Raw genomic sequence first — 25,895 nt, forward strand, 5'->3', positions numbered from 1 at the left:
AGAATTTGTTTGTGAATAGAGAGAGAGAGAGGTTGAAAGGAAATCATTAGCCAGATAAGCTTTAAGCTTAGCTGAGAGAACCTCACTAAAAGATTTCATGAAGGTTTACTTGGTATTGACAGAGACATGTATTTCCCTCTCAGCTGGAATGACTCCAAAAGGGCTGTCACGGTTGGTTGAGTAAATAATACTTGCTTTAAAAACAATTATAAATCTGTATTCACCTGATGGACTTTGTATTCATTCCAGCCAATTGGGCATATAATACTCGTTTAAAAAATAAGTACATATAATGCATTAAAAACTGCTTAAACGCCCATTTAACCGGAGGGGCCAGAATGGCTCTAAAATGGAGCATGTGATTAACGCTAATGGAAGTTATGCATATGTAATGAAAGGAGAACCCCAAACCCTTTTAAAGAGGGTTAGGACAGGAGAATGACAGCTGGGAAACACTAAGATTTAAGGCTTCTGTTGCTTTCTAAAACAGGCTTTACCCTCAAAGCAACCAATAACTCCCAGAGTGGTGAATCTTGGGGCCCAAGACAATAAACGTATTGATATTGAAGGTAAAACAATGCCAGGGGGAATGGCAGGAACAGCCTACTGATAAATAATGCAGCTCTATAATTGGATTGCATCTCTGTACTTAAACAGTTATTCAGACCTCTTCAAAGTCTTACCCATGATTCCTTCTTTTTAATGTCAAATACAAGAAAGAGCTATATTATATTTTAAGTGTTTAATGAGTATAATTTCAAAATTATCTCACAATATTTTAGATTCACAATCTTTTAAAAAGAATAGAAGGGCATATGCAACAGTTGGCATTAAAAGCAGATAAGATTCTGTCTTTGGTTGGAGTTTCAAGGTAGTATTTCTCAGTTGGCCACACAGATGTTGAGATTTGCAAAGCAACTAAAAGACTGTCAACCAAATTTCTCTGTTAGTGTGAACAAAATGTTTGAAAGGATCAATAGAGGTCCTTTGTAGGGAGTTTAGATGGGATGACAGAGTTTCCCTATTGGAATACAAAGAGGGGCTGGCATTGTGGCTTAGCAGATAAAGGCACTGACTGTGACCCCAGTATTCCATATGGGAGCCAGTTCCTGCCTCAGTGGATCCACTTTCAGCTCCCTGCTAATGGCCTGTGAAAAGCAACAGAAGATGGCCCTGGTGTTTGGGCCACTGCTCCTCCTGTGGGAGACCAAGCTAAAGCTACTGACTCTTGGCTTCAGCTTGACTCAGCCCTGGCCATTGTGCCCACATGAAGAGAGAGTGAACCAGCAGATGGAAGATTCTCTCTCTCTCTCTCTCTCTCTCTCAATACATGTATGTGTGTGTGTGTGTGTCTCTCTATTAGTATTTCAAATAAATAAATAAACCTAAAAAATGCAAACACATTACCTAACATAACAAGTCATTCATTCATGAGTACTCCCCACCCCATACCTTTACTTCCCAGATAAAGTATCCATGACCTAGGGAAACACGGTGTCCTTTTATGAGGATGGGCTGCAAGTCAGAGCAGGTCAGACAAGCACCAAGTTCAGGAAATTTATAGTGCGTTCAGAGGGAAGACAAGAGGAGGCTGTGAGCAGTCAACAGGCAGAATGAAAACATGGAGCTGTCTCGAGCAACCCTAAAAACACACCTCAGTACTCCAGTAGGTGATTTTGTTCATCACCTTAAAACTAATATCACTATAGAGTATTAAGCCTGTGATTACAAAGTAAATTGAAAGTACATTATTGTAGAAATGTAACAAAAAAGGAAGGGGAAGAGAGGGAAGTATTCTTATGTTCTTAAAATTATATCTTTGAAATACATGAAATATGGTATGCTTATATTTTAAAAATTACAAATAAAATTTTAAGAGTAAAGGAAAAAGAACCATTAGTCTAAAAAAAAAAGAAAGAAAAGAAAGAAAATGGAAAAAAAATAATACCACACTGGTAGTTACTAGAATTCTATCTTAGTCTCAGTATATATTTAGTATGTTTTTGCAGTAATTTATATGTTGCAAGACCACAAGTGTCTTGAGAGCAGGGACTTTTATGTGTATAGTATTTAGGCATTATTAGTATCATGAAGAATTCCTGAAATGAAGGAGATGCTAAATGAATATTTGTTAAATGCATTAATTGAACTAAAAAGTGAGTGAACACTCTCAAACTATGCAGAAGTACAGGATGACTTATTAATTTCAAAATAAAATGATAAGTCTTAACCAACAAAAAGAGAAGAGAGAAGGCTAGAACAAAGGCTGGCATGGAGTGCCATTAGCAAGAGAACACAGAAAGGAAGATACACAAAGTTCATTTCAAGATTCCTGGATCTAGGTCCATCCTCTGCAAAGCCTAGCAAGTTATGTTCACTAGCTTTGTATTCCCACGAGGTAAATGCTGCTTCCCCAACTGCTGGGTAAATCCCTATAACCTGAACCTGGCAAACTCAAGTTCTTGGACCTGCAGAAGTGACAACATATGGATTCCACACGGAGGACAGAGGATATCCTTCCAAATTCTGTGCCACTTTTTATCAATCAGAGACAGTGCAACCCTGAAGAATTCTTCCACTTCTGCTTCTTTTGCTATAGTCCTCTTAACCTAAGCACAGAAATGTGAATTGGCAAAGGGGTTGAAAACGTAATTCCATTTCATTTCCCATTTTCCTCTACCCTTTCTATGTTATGCACTAAATTTCTCCTCTACTGGTAAGAAAATGTAGCTTCAAAATTTAGGAAAATAAACAAATACTGGAGGGTAGACAGTGAGGGAGAAATATAGTAATCTAAAATAAGAATGACATAAAAATGTTTCACTATACAGCATCATCTCATGTAATCCTCACCACTTCCCTAAGAAGTTACCCTCATCTTGTTTTCTTAAAGATTTACTTATTTTTTGAAAGTCAGAGTTAGAGCGAGAGCGAGAAAGAGAGAGAGAGATCACCTACCTGCTGGCTAACTCCCCAAATGGCTGCAATGTCCAGAGCTGAGCCAGGCTGAAGCCAGGAGCCAGAGCTTTAGCGTTCTCCCACCTGTGTGGCAGGGGCCCTAACAACTGGGCCATCTTCCATGGCTTTTCCCAGGCCATTAGCAGGAAGTTGGATTGGAGTGGGGCAACCAGGACGTGAACTGATGCCTATATGGGATATAGATGTCACAGGTAGCAACTTCACCTGCTATGCCACAACGCTGGCCCCATGAAGTTACCCCCATCTTTGAAATGTGGAAATGAGGCTAACTTGAGAGAAAAACTAACTTGCCCAGGAATGCATTGAGCACCTTCCTATATGTTAGCACTAGACATCCAACAAAGACAATGTTACTTGTCCTCATGAGACATATTAAGTAGAGAAAGTAAGAAAGAGTGTAAAAAGTAATCATTAAATTGAATTAAATATTCTATAGAAGTCAACAGAGCTTCTAACTCAGTTTAGGGCAGTAAGAGACAATGTTAGCTACAATGAGTTTTAAAAGATGAACTGGATTTAGTCAAGCAAGGAGGCAATGAAGAAAATCCATGTAGAGGAAATGGTATGTGGAAAGAACAGAGATAAAATGAGCAAAATTGCAAGTGTGGAAACTTGCAAAATATGACACTGAAGAAATTAACAATGTCCAGCTCATTCAGGAACTTGTAGGTCTCAAAAAAGGAATTTGGACTTTATCTTGAGGACAATGGAAGACCATGAGAAGGGGCTGGGAAGGGCAAACTGTGATTAGAGTTGTGTCTCTGAAATAATTCTCTAATTGGAATGCAAAGCAAATGAATTTGATAGAGAAAAATGGAAAATAATTTAGATTGGATTTACATCTTTGTTAGTATATTATTTTTATTTGGCAAAAGTGCTTATTTCATCTGGTCCTGCTTAATGATTACACAGCTGTTCTTCATACTAAAGTAAATGCAGACAGATTAGAAAGATGTGTGTGTGTGTCTGTGTGTGTGTGTGGCTTCTGCAGTTCTTTGTGAGAAAATAGAGTGGGCACTTGAAGACTGATAAGATGTGGCTAAGGGAGGGGAAAGAGATATCCAGATTGACCCTCCCACTGAATTTCTACTTAAAGCATCTAGGTAGATAGTGGTGCTAACCATCTTTGTAGGAAAAGGGATGAATGAACAGGGGAAGAACATGAAGAAATGGATTGGAAAGAGATTAATTGTTTCAGGAACTCACCATACGAACAGGAGAGAAAATGCTTTAAGATGAAAACTGTGATTTAACAAAATGAAATAATAAGTTTAAAAAATGAATGATGTTGTTAACGTATCTATCAACTTTTTTAATACTTAAAAATAAAACCCTTAAGCTAAATTTCCAAGCCTCATCTTTCTATAAAATAGGTTTCACTCTCCACCTATTAAAAAGTAGGCTTTTATTTTTGCATAGATTCATAATTTGACCTTCTCCAGGTTGCGACAGCCTAAGAAATAGCTTCAAGACTATAGATTAACCTTTATAGGGTGTACTTGACATGAATTTTTAAGAGATATAGTGTCTTCAAATAAATGATTCCAACACAAATTCAAGATTCAATCAGCATTAATGGTGGTATTAGAAATGATAACTTCAATTATAAGCATAATGCATTTTCCTTTGGGACATAAATTTATGTAGAGTAGGTACTTGGAGTTTGGCCTGGTCCAGCCATACTTCAAACCTGCTTGTGACCAAGGAAAGGCATTTGTGCAAACTTGATTTCAGATACTAGGAAATGTTTGAAAAACTTAATGTTATATAGCATTAATAGGTTTTCTGGAAAGTTATTGTTGCTGGCCATATGAAGAAAGGAAGTGTAGGTTAAATACTAAAGCAAATAAGATATGAAATTAATAAAGAATTCATAATTAGGTCTTTGTGTTAATTTTATATTTTTATTAAATCTATTTTCAAAGAAATAGCCATAAAATATTGTGCTACATAAGAATATAACAGCAAATTTACTTCAGTATTATTTTTCAATTCACTTTTTGAAAGAAAAAGCTTCTACAAGATACATAATGGAGGTCGACACTGTGGTGCAACAGGTTAATCCTCCACCTGCAGTGCCTGCATCCCATATGGGCGCTGACTTGAGTCTCAACTGCTACACTTTTGGTCCAGCTACCCTGAAAATGACCAGGGAAAGCAGAAGGTGACCCAAGTGCTTGAGAGACCCAGATGAAATGCCCGGCTCCTGGCTTTGGCCTGGCCCATCCCCAGCCATTTCATTTGGGGAGTGAACCAGCAGATGGAAGATTCCTCTCTCCCTTGCTCTCGCTCTCTGTGTATTTCTATATATTACATATATAGAAAGTAATTTTTAAGGTTGTTGAAAGCTGTTTCATAATGGTTTGCGGGTTCTCCTGAAAATGAAAACAAAGGTATCTATAACATTAAACTTTTCTAAACAGAAAACTTAGAAAAATGTTCTTCTCTACATAATCTAGTGAAAAAAAATTCCTGGAGACTTCAACAAGACAAAGTAGAAAGATATACTATACAACATATGGATACTACAAAATATTGCATGTACTACACAGAGTACACTATTAACTATATGGAATAATATATAAGCATATTATAAATATATGGATTTTATTCCATATATTATTTTAAAATAATGTTCAATTAACATAATTAAACTCTAGAAACCCTATATTGTTAATAATTACAGGTAAAATTTATTAACAATATTTTTACATGCCATGAAAACTATATCAAATGTGTTAGATTATTTGAGGTAGGTCCACTTACTAATCTCATTTATAGATGAATAAATGAATCTTGGGGTTTAAGTTGCTCCTTTGAGTTCTCTCAGAGGAGCAGTGTCCAAGATAGACCTAATGCCCATTTGTGTGACCCTAAAGCATGAGCTAAACTCCAGCATGGTATATACTGCCCCCCAGGAAATCCTATATCACTGTTTATTTTAGATTACTCTGTATTTTCACTGACCCTACTGTGGGAAGGGATGGCACTCAAGATGAAAATGGGGAGGTGATATCAGTTACACATCTGCCTTTCATGAGTTTACACCCATTGCATCATGTATGAATTCAGGTTTTCCATCTGTAGAATGAGAATAAGCCCAGATCAGACAAGTGCATCATTTAAAGTGAATGATATTTTGGATGCAATTATACAGATTCATCAAGTTATTTTAATTATTTCAATAAAAACAGCTGCATAAAACTTCAGTTTCAAATAGTCCAATATAATATTTATTAATTCATCCAAACACATACTCATTAAATAGTCAAAATACTTAGGCAGATACTTTGAGAAAAATCAGTCAAATAGTCTATGATTTCCATGAAATAACAATCTCCTTGGAAAGATACAAAACACATTCAATCAATACAAAATTGCTAATAAATATGCAAGCCAGTACAAAAATAATGTTTTAAAAATAAATAAATAAGTTCACCTAAGTAATGAAGAAGCATGGAAGAAAGGCATAGTTGTGGCAGTGGAAGAAGATTAGGAGGCTGGATTTTGAGCCATAACATCAAGAAAGTGTTGAAAACACATATCCTAAGAGAAAAAGTAAGGAAACATGAAAATTTGTATTTGGGGCTAATAACAGTATTAAAAAACTAAGAGCTGGAAACTTAAGAACAACTTATAGATGACCTTGAAGATCATACAATGTAGGTTTAAATAGAATATTACCAAATTTTGCTTTGTAACTTGTAAAATAAAAGCTTTAATCCAATATAGTGCATATTATTTTCCCAGAATTTGCCTATACTATCTGTCAAATCAGTGTTTTGTGATTATTTGAGTTTCACATTAAACATATTAAGTGAGAGAACCAAACTCATATATTACTAATGCAAGTTGAAAGGTAATTATTCTGAGGCCAAAGATGTCTTTGATATGCATTGGTAGATACATAGATAGATAGATGATAGGCAGATGGATAGATCTATTTTTTACATAGACACAGACTTTTAGATCTTAAAAATACATATTTTCTGTGGTCTGCTTTGTGGCACAATGGGTTAAGCAACCACTTGCAACAATAGCAGCCCAGATCAGAATGCTGGGTAGAGTATTGGCTGCTCCATTTCCAATCCAGCTACCTGCTGGATGTCTCAGAAGTAAGCAGATGATAGCTCCAGTGCTTGGACCCCCACCACCCATGTGGGAGATCAGGATGGAGCTCCTGGCTTCTGGTTCCTGGCTTTAACCAGGCCTAGACCTGGCTATTGTAGCAATCTGGAAGTAAACAGCAGATGGTCCATCTCTGTCTCTCTCTCTCTCTCTGTCTCTCTCTCTCCCTCCACCCCTCCCTCCCTCCCTCTCTTTCCCTATGTCTCTCTGTTGCTCTGCCTGGGAAATAAATAAATCTTTTTTAAAAATATACATTTTTCTCCATCTCACTTTAATGTTGTCTTAATAGCAGTTGTGTTTTTTGTTTAAATTAATTTCCCTTGTGTAACTTTTAATGTTTTCTGCAAAATTCAACAGTTCAATCAGGATCGAAAGAAACAAAACCCTGATGACTCTTAAGGAGTTTAAGATTAATACAGGAAAAAATTACCTTGATTAGTCATGCCTATTCCTATTTGTAATCATAAATTTGCTTTTGCTGAAGAAGAAGTAGGAGTTTGATGTGAAGCCAGGACTCAGTGGATTATGTTACGTGATTTGTTTTTTAATCACTGAATTAAAGAATTTCATTTTGAACTATTATATTTTATAAATGCTATCAAATAATAGCAAATAATATAGAACATTATGGGGCTGATGCTGTGGCATGTTAGGTAAAGCTCAGGCCTGCAGTGCCAGCATCCCAGCCAGTTTGAGTCCCGGCTGCTCTATTTCAAATCTAGCTCCCTACTTTGGCCTGGGGAAGCAGAAGATGGTCCAAGTCCTCGGGCCCCTGCCCCACCTGGGAGACCCAAAAGAAGCTCCTGGCTCCTGACTTTGGATCGGCATAGTTCCCCTCATTGTGGTCATCTGGGGAGTGACTCAGCAGATGGAAGACCTCTCTCTCTCTCTCTTTGTCTCTCTCTCCCTCTCCTTCTGCCTCTCTGTAACTCTGCCTTTCAAATAAATAAATAAATCTTTTAAAAAAAGAACATTAACATGCACAAAGTAAACAGAGAAGAATATCATTCTTACTTGGATTGTATTAACAAAACATGAGAAGACTTTATTTTTCAGAAAGCAATTTAAACAAAATTTTAATGGAAGTCCACATATTAACTGACATGCATTTCTTTCTAAATACAAATATTTTGGCCAGCTACTGAGCATCCAGACATCTGTTACACTGGGGAACTTGTAATTGTTCTCCTAGAATATGCTATGAACACTGCAGTGTTTAATCAATTAATCATGAAGCTGCTTTTGTGCAAACCTTCCACCAGTTGAGCTGTGAGCGCATCAATTTTATGTATATGAACTAAGAATGAAAACACCAAAAAATGTCTCTTTTAACCCATTTATCCTTGTTCAAGGCAAAAGATGGCAAGGCCACCTGGAACTCTGAACTAAGAACATTCACCCACACCATTAGAGAATGAATAGCATCTCCTAATATCTGTCTTGTTTAATATTTTTATCAATGGGTAAAAATAATATCTAGTATCTATGATATACCAATACCATAGAACCTCATTATTCCCACTGTAACATTATTAAAGTGGTTCTCTACTGTAACCATTCTGACCCTAGGAAATATTTGGCAATGTCTGGAATCACTTTTGGTTGTCAGAACTTAGGGAAATTGGTTATTATATGGACATCTAACACATATAGGCCAGGGATGTTGCCAAACTTCCTTCAATGCACATGGCAGCCCCCACAACAAAGAATCATTCTGTTCAAGATGCCAATAGTGTGAAAGTTGAGAAACTCTGCCCTAGTTTTATCTTCATTTAACAAATCAGAAAAATGAGGCATAAAACGGTTAAGTAAATGGCTCAATGTCACAGAGCTAATGAGTGGCTGAGCTGGGACTCAAACCCAGGACAATCCAACTTCAAGCCTACACTTTTCCACCAGAACAATCCAACTTCAAAGCCGACACTTTCCCACCGTATCACACTCTTGCTGCATTAGACCTCATGGTGAAGTAATGTGTCTCCCTGCACACAATTTCATATTGCAGCAAACCTAGGGCTTTCAGTCAGAGGTCTTGTCTTTTTGCTTAGATAGGGCTGCTCACTACTTTGATTTTCATGAGTCATTCAGATCCTCACCAGCAGTTTGCAGCTAGAGCTTTCCTTTTTCAATGATGTGCCTTCTAGAAAGGTTACCTGATTGTCTCTCCTGGGTGTTAGATGAGGCTTCCTTTAAGGCTTTGCTCTTACTCTGTTCTCTGCTTCTCAGCAAGTGGCAGAGGATTCCCTTGAGTGCCCTCAGTCCCCAACTCTTCCATCTTCTCTGTGGACTAGAATCGTGCCTTCAATGATGCCATGGACAATTCTTCCACCCCCAGGGAACAACCCAAACACCACTGGGGAGGTAAGGGAGATTTGGCACTGCCCTTTCTCTCCAAATGTCTGTGGAGCATCAGACATTCCATAGGGAAGCCACTAGGAGTTGACTCCCACTCCCACTCTAAAGCAGTAATGATTCCTAGGGGAGAGGATTCACAGCCTGACCTCCCAACCAAATAGCTGAGAACCCAATGTGTGTTGCTCAGTTACCTGCATGCACCCCAGGGACCCATCTAAAACAGCCCAAACAAAGCTAGCAGTCAGCATGAAGCTAGAGTCATCATGCCCTGGGTCATCTTATTTTTACACACATTACAGAAGTAATAAACATCCCCAAAATAGCAATTTCACTAAACCACCACAGCAGGAGCTAGGACTTGCCTCTAAATACAGATTTGAAATAAAATAAACAATGCTTCCTATTGCTTGTCCTTTTGAAGATTCATTTATTTCTGTGTAAAATGGGTTGGGGATGAACATGCTGGAATGCATGAAGTTATCAAATGAAACCACACCCACTAGTGAGGAATCTGCTCCCCAGCACTTATAGATCTTATTGCCAGAAGGATTTCTGACTCGAAACCTACCTACGAGGATGTTTCAGTCCCAACTGAAACATACCACCTTCACCCACTGATCAAGCCACACATACTAATAATAGAAAGGTAGAACATAAGTAGTCATCAAAACAAGGTAATTGAAATTTACAGCAGAACCTAAACATTCACATTTTTTTAACCTCTTTAAGTCTATTAGGCCTACAAAGCTCCAAATTATCCAATGTCAACTATATTTATTCTGCTTTTTTCCACCAAATCAGCTTCTCCCCAGGGATTGTTCTAATGAGGATGAAATTCCATGTAGCAGAATGAGAGCACAATAGGAAACTTAAAATATCTAGGAACTTGAAATTTCCTGTGAGTTAGTGCAAGTGAATTGTATCATAATTACCATGCCATGAACTCTCCCCTATCTATTTCTTCCCCCACTATCTCCACCAACCCGCTCTGCTTCCTTTGGCTTGGTTTGTGTTTTAATCCTTTCCGAGAGAAGCAGGGCATTGCTTCTTGTAAAGGTCACTACAGTTCAGGAGTACAGGCTTACTCCTCATCAGAAAAACAATCGAAGATGAGAAGATGATAAGCGCCTCACCTCTAGCCATGTTACAGTCAAGTCCCCTGCATCCCTCAGATTAGGTGAGTGAGTGCTGAGTGTAGTGTTACTGGTTAGACTCAAAGTGGCCCCTCCTTTGCCTCAAAGTCAATCAAAGGCCTTTGAATTAAAATACAAGATCTCTCTATTCTTTCAGATTTAGATACTACAGAATTGGAATTAACTGCTTCTAACAGAAAAGCTAATTTCATTCTAAATCATTCATTTTTTTCCTGACCTTCCCTATCTAACACATTTCCTGAACACCCTCCCCCCCATCACCACCACCACCACACACACCCCCAAACACACACCACTTTTATTTCCAGCTATTTCCAAATATTCAAATGGAATGAAAGTGAGCTGGCAAAACCAGACTGGAGCCTAAGCAGCTGAAGCTGTCACAGAGCTATCTCCCCCTGACATGTAAGTCAGCCAAATTGCCATAGCCCACAAGCAATCATTTGTCTTTTCCCTCATCACCTGGGAGCAAAGGCTGATGTTTGGGGTGGTTTGAGAATATGAACAGGGTCCCCACAGCCCGAAAAGACATATGACACTTCCCTCTCCCTCCCCTAAGCCCTGTGCAATGCATTTGACTCCTCTGAGGCTTGGATGCAGGTCTCGAGAGGTGAAGGGAGCATGGATTAGCCCACTGTGCTGCCTTGCCCACAGCATAGTATAATATTAATTAGTCACCTTCCTTATTATTCAGTCAAAATATGCCAGACTGAAATAAATTACATTCTTAGCACATATTTCACACCCCTGGATCAAGTCTTGCAAGGGTTTTCTTTTATTATTTATAAGATCATGTGCTGTCTTCCTGTGGAAAATGAGATGGCCTGCATGAGGAAAAAGGTAAAAGAAATGCAGAGAAATGAAACAATCAGATATTCCCTAATGATATTTAAAAATAGAAAATTTGCTACTGTTACATACAGCATGTTCCATCTTTTGAGATTTAATGGCTCTCTTGTGGTTTAATGGAGAATTACTTTCAGTAATTGATTATTAAAATTTAAAATTGCTAACCATCTTCATTATTAGATGAGCGAACATGTTATCCTTGTAATTAAAAAAGCCCGAGACTCACTTTCATCCTGTTGACAGAGCGGGCAGACTGTCTCCACACTCAGACTGGATGGTTTCAGGCTTCTTGTTTGACAAAAATAGCCAGCCAGTCATTTGATGATGAAAATGCAGAACATCCACCGAGACTGAGCAGAAAATATAATGAACAAAAAATAAAATAATAAAAAGCCCTACAAGCTAATTAAAGTTTTCAGTCCCGACTCATTAAATGTTATGCATCACTTATGTGATATTTCAATGTGCTGTGCTCAGGTAACACAGGATGCTGTCACATTTTTTTCAGCCTTCCCAAACGTGCCCTCAAAAAGCAGCATAATGGTTCCACCTCCACAAGCAACAGTGCTTGCCTTTTGGCATCTAACCTCCAATGTTTACCATTACAAATTGTTGGTTTCAGCAACACACTGCACAGAGTAGACCAAAAAAAAAAAAAAATCCAATTTGATTCCCTGTTCTGTTGAATGTGTAGAGGGGTCCTTAGACTCTTGCCTGGAGAGCTCCAAGGCTTAAGTCCCCTGCTGAGTCAAAAGGGGGGTACCTCCAAATTCCTTGTGAAGTCACATCCTGAGAAGCAATGTTGCACCACTCATCTGGGCTGTGAGATTTGTCTGTATGGCACCTTGCATTTTCTTGAAAGTTTTCATGATATTAGAGTGTTCATTTTGTAAAGGCAGCAGTCAGTGAATTCCAAAAGGAAATGTTACAACTGTCAATGAAAAGAGCCTATCAAAAAGGACATTTGTCACCACTCAGGTATTAGACAGACGTCAGCCTTCAGGAAAGGAAAGGGAAATCTAACAGACAGAAAAAGCACAAATATGAGTGAAGTGAAGATTTTTGCACATGAAGATATATTCTGTGAATCTTGGAAAACCTAGAATCAGCATTCCTATAAAGTCTCATTCATTTAGCTCATAAAATCCCTGCTTCCAATTTCTTAACATTCACTTATCCAGTGGCTTGCCAATATTGCCTTAAGATCCAGACCTTCAAGGATGTCTTCTTTGATTCAACCCAGCCAACCTTGATTATTCTTTAATGTAAATCACCACTCTATCCTTTGTCCACATTCAAAGACTACTTTATCATTGGGCAATATTTAGATCATGCTGTAAAGCAGTTCTCAGAAATGTGTCCTTGTGTTTGTCTTTCCAATTAGATTACATGACCCTGAGAGTAAGAGCTATCCTTTTTTTTTCTTTTGCTGTGTTCACTTACCTACAGCCTCTTAGCTGATGTCAAACTCAACAGACATCAGGTCTACCACCCATCTTATTTGCTTAGTGAGTTCGATGTGGAGGTTTGACAAGAATCTGAGTTCTTTTCTAATTAAATATAACCTTGAATTTAGATTACATATAAATATAACCTTGAATCTAGGACCCCTACAGATTTGATCAGCCTTCTTTAACCATTGATAATTTTCTCAGTTTTCCCAAGGATGATACACAGCTAACTCCATTCTAGATACATCTGAGGTAAGTAAATACATTACATACGATGAACAGTAGAATTCTGGGACTGTCTTGAGAAAGCCTGGTCTAGATTGTTCTTTTAGACTACCTTCAAAATTTTCACAAAATTATTAACAAGTAATAAAATGCCTTCCTCTTCCATAATCTTTCTGGAAGATGTGAGAAGTTCATCCAGGAATATAAAATGTCAACCCATTTTAAGGCCTTTTCACATGCCACCCCCTCCAGTTACTTTCCTAAATCCAGACATTAGGGCACCTTTTTTGTTCAAATGAATCCCATTTCTACCCTTTACCAGGTAAATATTAAATTTTATAGTGTTAATGGCTTAATTCATATTTGAACACTTTTCTGTTTCTCAGAACCCAACAGAGTGCTTATAATGTGTGAGAGTTGTACTTTTATTAACTGAGTGAATGAGTGAAACCAAGATAATGGCTTACCCTGTATTTTTCCCTTTCTCAATTTCCTATCTTAAATTTAAATTTAATGAAAATAATTACTTAAAATTACACTAATTAACAATTTAAAAAATATTTCTTTGTCCTTATGTATCACAAATTCACATCTGAAAATAAATGCCTGATCTTCCCACCATAATTCATGGCAATGTCAAGCTTTCAGTTTCTCAGGCCATAACCACTGAGTGATCCCATACTTATTTCTCATATCCTTTATCCACTCATTGACAAATTTTTCAACAATTCTAGCAAAATAAACCCAGACCATTCCTCATCATCTCCATCACTATTCTTGTGTTGCACAATACCATTTTCTATCCCCTGAACTATTCTAATTGGCTCTTAACTGGACTTCTTACTTACTACAGAAATATAGTACTAGAGTATCATTTGGCTAAAGTAATTCTATTGCCCAAACTCTCCAATGATCATCTATTTCATTACAATGGCCTACAAAGTCCTGCTCCTTCTTATCATTAACATAATTCTCTCCTACTTCTGTCATCAATGCCAGGTACACTGGCCTCTTGCTATTCCTTCATCATTGCTCTTTACTTCCTCAAGAAATGCCTCAAGAATTTTGCACTTGTTCTTCCCTCAGCCTTGATGCTCTTCACCAACATAAGTACCAATAGAGGCTTGCTCCTTTGCACTCTTCAAATTATTATTCAAATACTACCCTATTATTAAGGCATTCAACTAATTTGTCAAAGCAGTTTTTCTTTAAAGATTTATTTATTTATTTAAAATTCAGAGCTACAGAAAGAGCAGGAGAGACAGAAGGAGAGATCATCCATCTGATAGTTCACTCTCCAAGTGGCTATAATGGCCATGGCTGAGCCAGGTCAAAGCTAGGAGCCAGCAGCTTTATCCTGGTCTCCCATATGAATGCAGGAGCCTAAGTGCTTGTACCATCTTCCACTGCTCTGCCCATGCCATTAGCAGGGGGTTGTATTGGAAGTATAGCAGCAGATACTCTAACGGGCACCCAAATGAGATGCTGACATCGCAGGTGGCAGGTTTACCAGCTACACAACAACACTAGCCCCAAGCAAAGCAGTTTAAAAATGGAGAAATAACTAACCTTGCAAGCTGGTTATTGAATAGTATATTTCAGAAGACTATCCAAAGGTTGACATTAGGTGCATAATATGAGCATATAATATGGAAGCATATGATTTCCTAGGAGAGGACTGCTAAAAACATGTTTTTCTGCTGTAATTTTTTGTGTCTCAACTTTGATCTTCCACAAATGATGAGAAATAATGAATTCTCAGAAAATTATTGACTACCAATAGATATGGTTTATAATACACCAAACTAGTTTCTATTTTATTTGATTGACTCTTTTCTCTATAAGGGATAATGCTGATCAAATAAGGTTGAAAGGAATAAAGGGAGGAAGGAGTTGAGGGGAACATTAAAAAGATAAAAACTTTTCATTTGTTATCTCTGTGTGGACAGACAAATCAGAGTGGAAAAAAGCATCCATTAGCAATGAAAGATTTTCCCCAAACTTTTATTTTTGTGTATATTCTTAGTTTTCACTGGGTCTTCCCATACTTTATAATGTCTTGGGAACAGTACAGTTAATAAAAGTATGTGGCAATAAAACAATATGTCAGTTTTCCCACATTCCTACAATCTAACATGACATGGGGTGCTGAACCAAAGTTAATTCTTATGTCTGAAAATAAGTCTTTGTAGTAGAAACTTTTCTCTTTTCTCTATAAGACATTTCATATTTTAAAAAAATTCCATGATTTTCTGAAAATTAGAGTTGGCTGACACACCGCCTCATTTTACAGATGAGTCCTCAAAGAACCCGTGAGAGTGGATGATTCGCCCATGGCATGAGGTTTTTATCAGCAGAACTGGGAATCAAATTCAAGCTCCATTGGTTCATTCGGCTGTGCTGTTATGCGCCTTGCTCACAATTGTGACATTCTTCTACTCTCAGTGAAAATCCAACAATGTCAACCCTGTTACCTTAGAAGTAATAACTCAAAATTTTAAAATAAGCAAATAATATGAAAAGTTACACATGTAATTTATAAAATGTATCTTCCAATGTCTATCTTGTACTCTTCAACATATTGTCACATTTCTCACCTCAATTTATCCTCTAAAGAATGCTTTACAGATTATATAAGAGAAAACATCAGATACACATTAACAGCTACCAATTTAAAAATCCAGTAGGCTCTATGGGGTATGGGGATGGTCAGGAAGGCTCAGTCACTGTGGCTTTTTATATGTGTGAATGAAATGGTGCTCTCACCACTTACACTAACTTGGTTTGATGCATCACCATTTCCATAGACATATATATATATTTATACAAATGTATGTAATCCCTCCATGTGTAATTTTCTTCTCTGTTCTCATATTCCTATTTGGAGTTCACTAATGCTCTGTGCTATATTCCATGTGTCAGCATAGATGAATGCCATCTCAGAGCTCTGGAAATGGCAGACAGTGAATAATTAAGATCAGGCATCAAGACATTGACATGTCATTCACTAGTAACACAGAGGGACGGGATGCCAATAGTATTTTTTTAAATATGCCTCCAATGGAGGGATTTTCTAGATCCTTAATAAAATTGGCCCCCATACATAATGGATACTACCCATCTGTACCTGCTTTCCACTGCATAGCTTCTGTCAAAATTATGAAGGGGATAAGAGAAGGAAATTACATTGTACTTTTGCTTATAGAATAGACAACTCTCTGTTTTGTGAAATGTGAATAGAATCAGGCAGGGCCTCTGGCCAAAGAGTATATCCTTCAATATCTGTCACTCTGCCTGAAATTCCATCATCACTGACTCAATCCTTGGTGTCTTAAATAATTTTTAGGCCTTAACCAAACCCATTAAAATACATATACTCTTAGGGGGGCCACAATCTTCTCATAGATCACTCTTAATTAAGGAGACCCAGGATAAAAGAGAGATAAGGAGAGTGATAGTAGAGAGTTTTTAAAATAATACAACATAAATATATTTCTGTACATGCAAAATTTTCCTAATCCTATCATACATATTAGAATGCTGAGAGGGACTTCTTTGGTTGCCTCCAAGTGAGCACCAGGATTCACCACTGAAAACAGCAAATAAAAAATGTCCAAACTCTAAAGAATTAACAAAAGTCAGGGTCAGAGAGCCAGATGCCAGGATCACAGGAATTTGGCATACAAATAACTACCGGAGCCTGCCTCTGGGGAAAGGGATGCACCATGTTAAACTGGTCTGCCCTTGTCGGAGGGAGGAAGGCCATGATTTTTTTTTAACCTAGCTGAGTCTGAGGTTCCGCACACCTATCAATGAGTTTTAAGAGCCGATTGTGCTGGAGCCAGTGTTGTGGCACAGTGGGCTAAGCGGCCATCTGTGTTGCCGATATTACATATGAGCACCAATTGGAGTCCCGTCTGTCCCCTTTCCAATCCAGTTTCCTGTGAATGTACATGGGAAAAGAGCCAAAGATGTTGTCAAGAGCTTGAGCCCATGCCACCCACGTGGGAGACCTGGATGGAGTTCCAGGCTCCTTGGCTTCAGCCTGGTCAAGCCCTGGGCATTGTAGCCATTTGGAGAGTAGACCAGAAGATGGAATTTCGATCTCTAAGTCTCTCCTATCTCTGTAACTCTGCCTTTCAAAAAATAAACAAATATTAAAGAAAAGTTGTGCAATCATGTATACTCCCCCTTTTTTTTTCTCATAAAAATAAAATGTTGTGACAGGCTCACCAACTGGATAGACCTAACTCTAAGCTTACTCAATACCATTAATGATCAGATTCTTAAAATCTACTAGGTTTAACTAACATGTTAATGCTTAGATCATAGTCACTAAATAGTGTAAAATTAAGAAGACAAGGGGAAGGCAGAGGTGGTCATTTAGCACAGGACTTAGGACCCCAGGGGATGCCTGCCTCATCTTTGAATGTCCAAGTTCAAATCCTGGCTCCATTCCTGATCCCAGCTTCCTGCTAAAGCAGATCCCTAAGAGGCAGCTGGTGGTGGCTCAGGAGGTTGAGTGTTTGCCTCCCACATGGGAGACCTATATTGAGTTCCCAGCTCCTGGCTTCACTTCTCCACCCTCCCAACCTTTTTGGATATTCCGGAAGTGAACCAGTGGATGGGAGCTCTATGCATGTGCGTGCCTCTCAAACGAATACAATTTTTTAAAAAGAAGACAGCATAGGAAAAGAAATGCTATGAAGAAACACTCTGAGGAGGACGTAGCAGTGAAGTCATTGTGAGAACTGCTGTGATCACACTACCCACCAAACCACCATGTGTCTCCCAAGGTTGTGATCTCAGCGGACTGTGCAAGGGGACTGCAGAGGCCTGGAAGACACTAGCAAGCTGCTCTGCTGGCCAGTACAGAGACAGGAATGAAAAACTCTACATTTCACTGTATCTGTTCATTGAAGCATCAGTGAGTGGGAGAAAAATTTTGTCCCAGGCCCTCAATAGGGAACTGTACTTATAATTGGATGCTCTTGGCTGGGTTTGAGGAAAACTCACAATATTGCAGAAAAAGAAGGAAAAGATAGTGAAAATCTGAAGTGCTACGCAGCCTACTACATACACACTGCTTCTGGAAAACACGTCAGTGATATTGAACTGTAATGCATCCCAGGAAGCAGCAGCTCCTTTGGAGCAAAGATGTTGTATGACCCCCAAGGGGACAGTATTGCCACTAGGGACAGATTCTACAAACCCAGATAGAAAGAATGGGGAAAGGCTCTATTCACTCACTAGAATTTCCTGCCTCTTCCATAAATGTCAATAAACACTGGTCTAAGGGGCATATGATGTTCCAATATATTTTGATATAAAGTTGTAACCAGGAGAGTCTTAAAATAAAAGTACTGGGGTGAAATGGGTAAGTCTATTGAGGAAAGCCAGGACATTCTGAAAAGCAGTATGTAACTGCTGAGGGGTGCTCCAGTCCCCCAAAGCCAATTGAATAATCTGTTTCATTGACACAATTATTAAATCATTGATTAGTGTGCTGAGTGGTCTGTATCCGTTGTCTTTATTACAGGTGAATTGTAGCCATTGCCAGCTGTTTCTGTGGCAAGTTCTTCAGCTGCAGAAAAGCTGGCGTTGTGCCCAGATGCAGTCTGGGAGCCTCACTGCTTCAAAGTGTTTTTTCTTTCCCCCAGTGAGCGCTTCTCCCTGTCATTACATGGTTTCCCTATGCTCTCATCATGACAACAATAGAATCCATAAAACCAAATGCAGAAACAGAGGGATAACTTATTGGCACGTAATGAAACTTAGAAAGATTGCTCATACCGTATAAATGAGAAAGGGCTTTTAGCCAGTTTCAATGATCTACTCAGGTTCCATCGCCCCATTGTTAACACAGGCATGAAGGCAGTGTCTTGACTTTATAAAAATTATACCATCTTTGCCTTTAAAGTTTGCTGTTATTGCCACTGGTGTTTTTGGAATGCTACTTTGCGTTCTGTCTACTTGTCCAAATTTTACCCAGCAATCAAGAGAGACTCACACCTAATTTTCCTGAAAAAGTTTCCCTGAGCACTTCAGACTCTGCTGAGCTTTCCCCCATTTCTCCAATAATTTAGGTGTGTGCACTAAGTTAGCAGACATAGGAATTGTTGAGAGTCCACACTACATCACAACTAGAACAAAGCACGTCCTTCTGATCCCAGATGAGCTCTGAGAAACTTTCTCAATCAACATTCCAATTACCACTATCAATGACCCAGCATTGACAGACGGGATAAAACCTGTTTGCTCTCCCTGGTGCTGAGGGAATGCAACAGGCCTTGGTGTCAGACCAAAGAGATCTCACTCCAGATCAAGAGCTTTCTGGATGTGTGCTTTTTGCTTTTGCTTCTATAATACCCTTAGATTCACATTCGGAGTTATAATCTATAGAATAGAAATGACATCATCCTTGTCACAGTGAGAGGTGTGCCCAGTACCTGGTACACAATAAACAGATAATTTATGAACATTTTCTGTGCCCTAGACCCTTACCAACAGTGCTCATTGTCATGCATTGCTAACCATACCTTATCTATCCAAGAAGATTGTTACTTGAAGATAGGGTTACAAAATGTTCTCTATTGTAAGACAAAAGTGAATATATAGAATATCGTTTGTAGCCTTTTGTCAAATTAGGAGGCATAGCAAAGGTATAGAGTATAAAATATTAGGGATAATGTTGTAGTGTAGTGGATTAAACTACTGCCTGTGACCCTGGCATCCCATATGAGCCCTTGTTCAAGTCCCCGAGTGCTCCACTTCCAGTCCAGGTCCTTGCTAATGTGCCTGGGAATGTAGTGGAATATGGCTGGAGTGCTTTGGCCTCTGCCACGCACATGGGAGACCCAGATGGAGTTCCAGGCTCGTGGTTGAAGGCTGGTCCAGCTCTTACCTTTGCAGCTATTTTGGGAGAGAACCAGTGGATGGAAGATTCTCTCTCTCTCCACCCCCTTTGTAGGTGTGTGTGTGTGTGTGTATCCTCTATCTGTATCTCTGCATTTCAAATAAATAAACAGCTACTTTTAAAAATCACCTAATGTCTGCTGTTTTCCCAGGCTCATTAGCAGGGAGCTGAATCAGAAGTAGACTTGAATTGGCATCCATATGGGATGCTAGCTTAAGCAGCTGCACACAATGCCAGCCCCAATTTACATTATTTTATGAATAAAAATATATTAATGAGATAATGTTTTCATATATTTGATTCCAGAAATATAATTGATTTCTGTAGATGTTATGATATAAAAAAGTTATAGGATAAAATAAAGCCTTGCCTATTTGTGGCCCACATATATAATAGCCTTAATCTGGTTGTAGATTCCTATAAGATAGTTCTGACCCATTGGTTTAATATCCTGATAGATTCTGTTCAGATTTGGGGAAGATCATCCTGATTTGATCAGGTGCAGTTTTGACAAAGAATATGTGAGGGACATATCTACTGTATTAGTTTGATGTGTTTGTGTCAAATTGTGTTTGAGAATCATTTTGAAAGAGATTTGGAGTTTTAGCACAAACACCAGGTTATGTATTCAAGAGAATTAACCCATCATGAATACAAAATTGTTCCTCTAACCAGGGCTGTAGGGATTTTCAATGCGTTAATGCTCCCCGCCATCTTGTCAGGGTGCCACTAAATGGGCAGGTTATTGCATGCAGCTCAAAATAAACCAGATATCAATTTCTTTAATTCGAGCATCTTTACCCTATCTCTGTTTTGATTTCAAGCTTTTGACTCTAATAAATTTCAAACTTTTCAAGTTAAGTTTTCTTTGTTTCCATTCTACATATAGTAAATGCAAAACCTCCAGCAACTAAGAAATATATTAAGTAATCATCGAGTCATAGAATTTTCAGTGGTGGAAGGGACCTTAAAGATCGTGTAGTCCAACCCCTTCATTTTAACAGATGAGGAGACTGACGTCAGTGGAGAATTAGTCTCAAGGTAAGGCGAGTTCATTAACTCATCTTAGGAAGGAACTGTTTTTGTTATTAGAATAAAATATTAAATGATTCCAATTTCATGCCATCTCCTTTATTCAGAAAGTTTACCATTCGCTTTCTCCTTTTGTCCGTGTAACCATGACAATTGCTGGGAATAATATAGCTATCAGTATAAAAATAGCCTCATTAGCATCCACAAGGAGCTCACCAATCAGCTTGAACCTATTAAAGGACTGATAACCACCTCCTCTGCCTTCCAGTTTGCAACACACACACACAACACACACACACACAACACACACACACACTTGCTGACTCTTCCTTTAGGATGGCTCTCTCCACTTCTGCAGTGATGTCCGTCACAGTTTGACAGCAGGGATTTATAAGTGGAATCCTACCTGAGAAAGCCCTGCTCTCAAGCAGGCTCAACTGGATCTTGCTCTGGGATTTCTGGTCTGCCTCTGCTTTTCAGAACCCCTAATGTCAGGTCTAAAACAAAAGTGAACATTCTCCCCACTATGTATACCACAAAGGATAGAGAAAAATTAAATAATTTATAAATGGACACCTTTATTAGCAGGCATCCTTTAGAAAGGGTGTAGCATTTTTGGGTTCATTTGATTTTTTTTCAGCCCACCATGATTAATTTGATGGTTTGTGCTAATTTCTGTAGGTTTGTAGCAACAGAAAGCTGACTGCCAATGCATTTCCATCATTTCTCTACCCTATCCCACAAAAAGCACAAATCCAATAAAATGAAAACTGGAGGGCAGACTTGGGGAAAAAGGAAAAATGTAAAAAAAAAAAAAAAGCTTTACACCATTTTATATTTTTAAATGTATGCATTTATTTGAAAGAGTAACAGAGAGAGAAAAACAGACATACAGACAGAGAGATCTTCCCTCTACTGGCTTACTCTTCAAAGGGTTACAATAGCCATGTCTGGACCGGGTTGAAGCCACAAAACAGAAACTTCATCTGGATCTCCCACATGGGTGGCAGGGGCTCACGTACTTGGGATACCTTCCACTGGCTTCCCAGGCACATTAGCAGAAAGCTGGATTAGAAATGGGATATCCAGGACTGGGACTAGCACTCCCAGATGCCATCATCACAGGTGGCTGCCTAGGCTGCTGCTCTATAGTGCTGGCCCATTTATACCATTTCAAATCATTGGCTAAGCTCACTTTGTCTAATTTCACTAAAAAAGGAAAGTTAAATTGAGATGTCCAGCTAAATGGAAAGAGGGGGAGATTGACAGAATGGCACTCAACAAACTCACTTGAGAATTAAAAGCTTTCAAAATTTACTGTGGCCTTAGAAATAGACAAATAGAATAACGGAACTAAATGCAAGAGAATCCAGAAATAGGTCCACATATATATGATCAATTTTTTACAAAGATGCAAAAAGCAATCAATGCAGAAAAATGCTATCAAAACAATTTAATATCCATATCCAAAAAATAAATATTGATTCATACCCTTCAAAATATTCAAAATGGATCATAGAGCTAAAATAAAATCTATACAACTTCTCAAGGAAAATATCAGAGAAAATTTTATAATCTTGAATTGGGAAAAGATCTATGAAAGACAAATTTGATGAACTGGATTGCATCAAAATTACAAAATTTTCTTCAAAAGATATCAGAAAGAGAATGAAAACACAGCCACCTATAATATAGGAAGAAAATATTTGTAGCAACCTTTATAGTAAAGGATTAAATAAGTCTCATAATTCAACAGTAAGAAAATAAAACAATCTAATATTTGGCTTCATGAATCAATCCTCTCAAGAAGATGCTTGCTGCAGTATATGATCTCCCCTTTGTGCAATCTGACACAACACATCCCACTACAAAAATCCTTAACGGAGTTCACTATGCAGGACATAGGTAGAATGAGAAAAGTTTTCTTATCCTGATAAGAAAATTTAAAGACACATTAAATCATATATAAACCTAACCTAAGTAAATAAGCAAATATAGCAAGTGAAGATAGAGAAACGACAGACACTCAAGGATTCCATGTACAAGTTTGCAATTTGTTAACTGTACAAAGGCATGTAAATAAAGGGGCAAGTGTGGGTTCATACCCCAATTCCATTTACCATTCTCTGGACTGTGCCCTTGCTCAGGACTTCACTGACAGAGAAAGAGCCCTTAAAGATGTGCACAGAGCTGAAACAAGCTAGGAGTGGCTTGATGAACAGAATTCCTTTGTTTGTCTTTTGTTCTCCTACTGTCTTCTAAACTCATAGCATTATATTACTGCTTTCCATTCTGCATAATTCATGTCAAATAATCTGCTAACTAATGTGTCCTAGAAGGCACAATCTGAACCAAGGTAGCTCACATAAAAAGGAAAAAATAATGGCATAAATGATAAATGAAATAAAGATTTTTAAAGAAATTTTATGGTATTTAATTAATCTACCAGTTTTACTAAGTTGCTTTCAAGTGAAATGGCTCTTTACCAGAGCCTTTTGAAAAGGTTAGAAGTGAATTCCCTGAGCTACAATCATTAGCATATAGATGTCTCTAAGTGTTAATTTCTGTTTTCACTGAATGAATGTAATTTAAAATGAGGCCCTTTCAAATCAGTTAACTTCGGCCATTTGAGAAAGATAAGAAAAATGGACTCAAGCATGAACCCCCAGCAGAACCTGCTTCTTTGGGATAAGTACCATGTGTCACAGCCACGCATTACTTTGGGAAATTACAGATCTGCTCAGAAAGAGAAAGAGGGTTTGAGGTGAGAAGGTTAAAAGGACCCCAAACATTTGCTTTCGATTTTCCTAATCATGAAAAGGAAATTGAAAATGAGTGAAGAAATCAATCTGAAAAATATAGCTGTTATGTCCCAACAGAAAAACTCAGTAATATTGTTGATAAAACCCAACAACATCCACCTTTCTATTTCCACACATGCTGGGCACATAAAAGTTTACACAATACCCTTTTGTTGAGTTGCATTATATAATTTCAAAGAGGTATCTAATGGTGATCTCAGAGATTGTAGTTTCTAATGTTCCCTTTTCATTCTGTCTTAATCTCTTTGTGCTGCTAAAACAAAATACCTGAGACCTGAAAACAATAGAAAAGGAAGCAACAGAAACTCATCTGTCCAATACTGGGTACTGAGAATTCTACGTATGATGTGTTGCTGTGTCCTTACACAGCAAGGTAAGGTAAGGTCAGAGAGTGCAAAAAGGAGATCCTTAAGTTCTCATCTGATAGAAGAGCAGAAAAACCAAAAAAGGCCCAAGGAAGTTCAGTCCAACTCTCTTATAATCAAATAAGCCATTCTGAGTGCAGGGACCAAGGCCCCACCACTTAATGCTATTAACCTAACCCTAAATGGCAAGATTTGCTGTAGAATCCAAAAACTGGGTGTGCTCACCCGATGCACAAGTAGCCAGTCACTGACATCAGGGTGATGGAAAAAAGCCAATGTTTATTGCAAAGCATACATTAGAGTCAGGCTGCTGCTGATTCATTCTAAGACTCTCCAAGGGAGTAAAGGCAGTGAATCTCATATACAAAGCTGTATCTAAAAGTGCATCATCAGTTCCCATGTGGGCCTCTGGTGGGTGTACAGTGGGTGTGGCCTTCTGTGGCGTGCCAATGATAGGGCTTATGTGATTCCTTTGAAATCGGACATGACCCCCTAACATTTCTACAAAAATGTGGCCCCTTATAGTTCCCTAGAAGTGCTATCTGGGGTGCCACATATGCTACCGGAATTTGAGGTGCCATACGATTTCACCATATGCTTATTAATAAATCCCCAATATTAATAAGCCCACAAGTGTTCTTGCCTAATATTTAGAGAAGAATTCTAAATACCGGCACAGATAAATAAGGCAGCATGGCACATTTAAAGCTTTATTTAGTGTGAAAGATGCATAGGAGAGTGAGAGCTTTATTAAGAGAGAGAGGTAAATATAGGTTCATACCAAGCACCAGGAACCAGCCACGTGGAGGAGCATCCAGGCCAGGAAGCCTAGAGCACGTGGCCCGAAGGCCATGCGCCCTGGAAGCACAAGGCTATAGCAAGCCCCCTCCCGGCAAGAGGCCAGGGAAGAAGGGCCAGACACACAGTGTCTGGGCTTTTAACCCGCTTCCAAAGGGGAGTGGTTAATTAACCTGACTGGCTGGTGGGCACCCAAGTGTGGCCAGGTAGGGGCATGAGGTCACACAGGAGCATGGCGAAGGTATCAGGTAGGGTGTGAGGTCACACAGGGGTGTGGCGAAGGCGAGGTCTTCCAGCTCACAAACCTAATCAATTTAAACCTATATGCCTGCCTACTTCACCTTTGGAATGGCAAAGGTGGGACACTGTTTGTTTGGTTCTGTGGGGTGATGGGCTATTACTTTCCTTGACAGTGGCAAAACTGTAAGAATAGAAGACAATTTTGAGAAGTTAACTATAGGGGCAGTTGAGTCTCTATAATTCATTCCCAAACCCTTGGGGAAGAGATATTGGGGATCAATAAACACCAAAGGCATTAAGGGTAGGTGTGTGGCTTCATTCATACCACAGTGAAGAAGATCAAGTTTGAACATAGAGATTTCGGAGAATATATTCAGACCATAAGACAATCCATTCTAACTTTCTTTAAAGCAATCCTTTAAGAAATGTAAATCAGGGGTCTTAGCTGTGGCATAGCAGGTAAAGCCACCGCCTGCAGTGCCGGCATCCCATTTGGGCACTGGTTTGAGTCCCGGCTGCTCCACTTCCAATCCAGCTCTCTGCTATGGCCTGGGAAAGCAGTAGAGGATGGCCCAAATCCT

The sequence above is a fragment of the Lepus europaeus genome, chromosome 1 (genome assembly GCF_033115175.1).
Source record: "Lepus europaeus isolate LE1 chromosome 1, mLepTim1.pri, whole genome shotgun sequence".
Classification (NCBI taxonomy): Eukaryota; Metazoa; Chordata; class Mammalia; order Lagomorpha; family Leporidae; genus Lepus; species Lepus europaeus.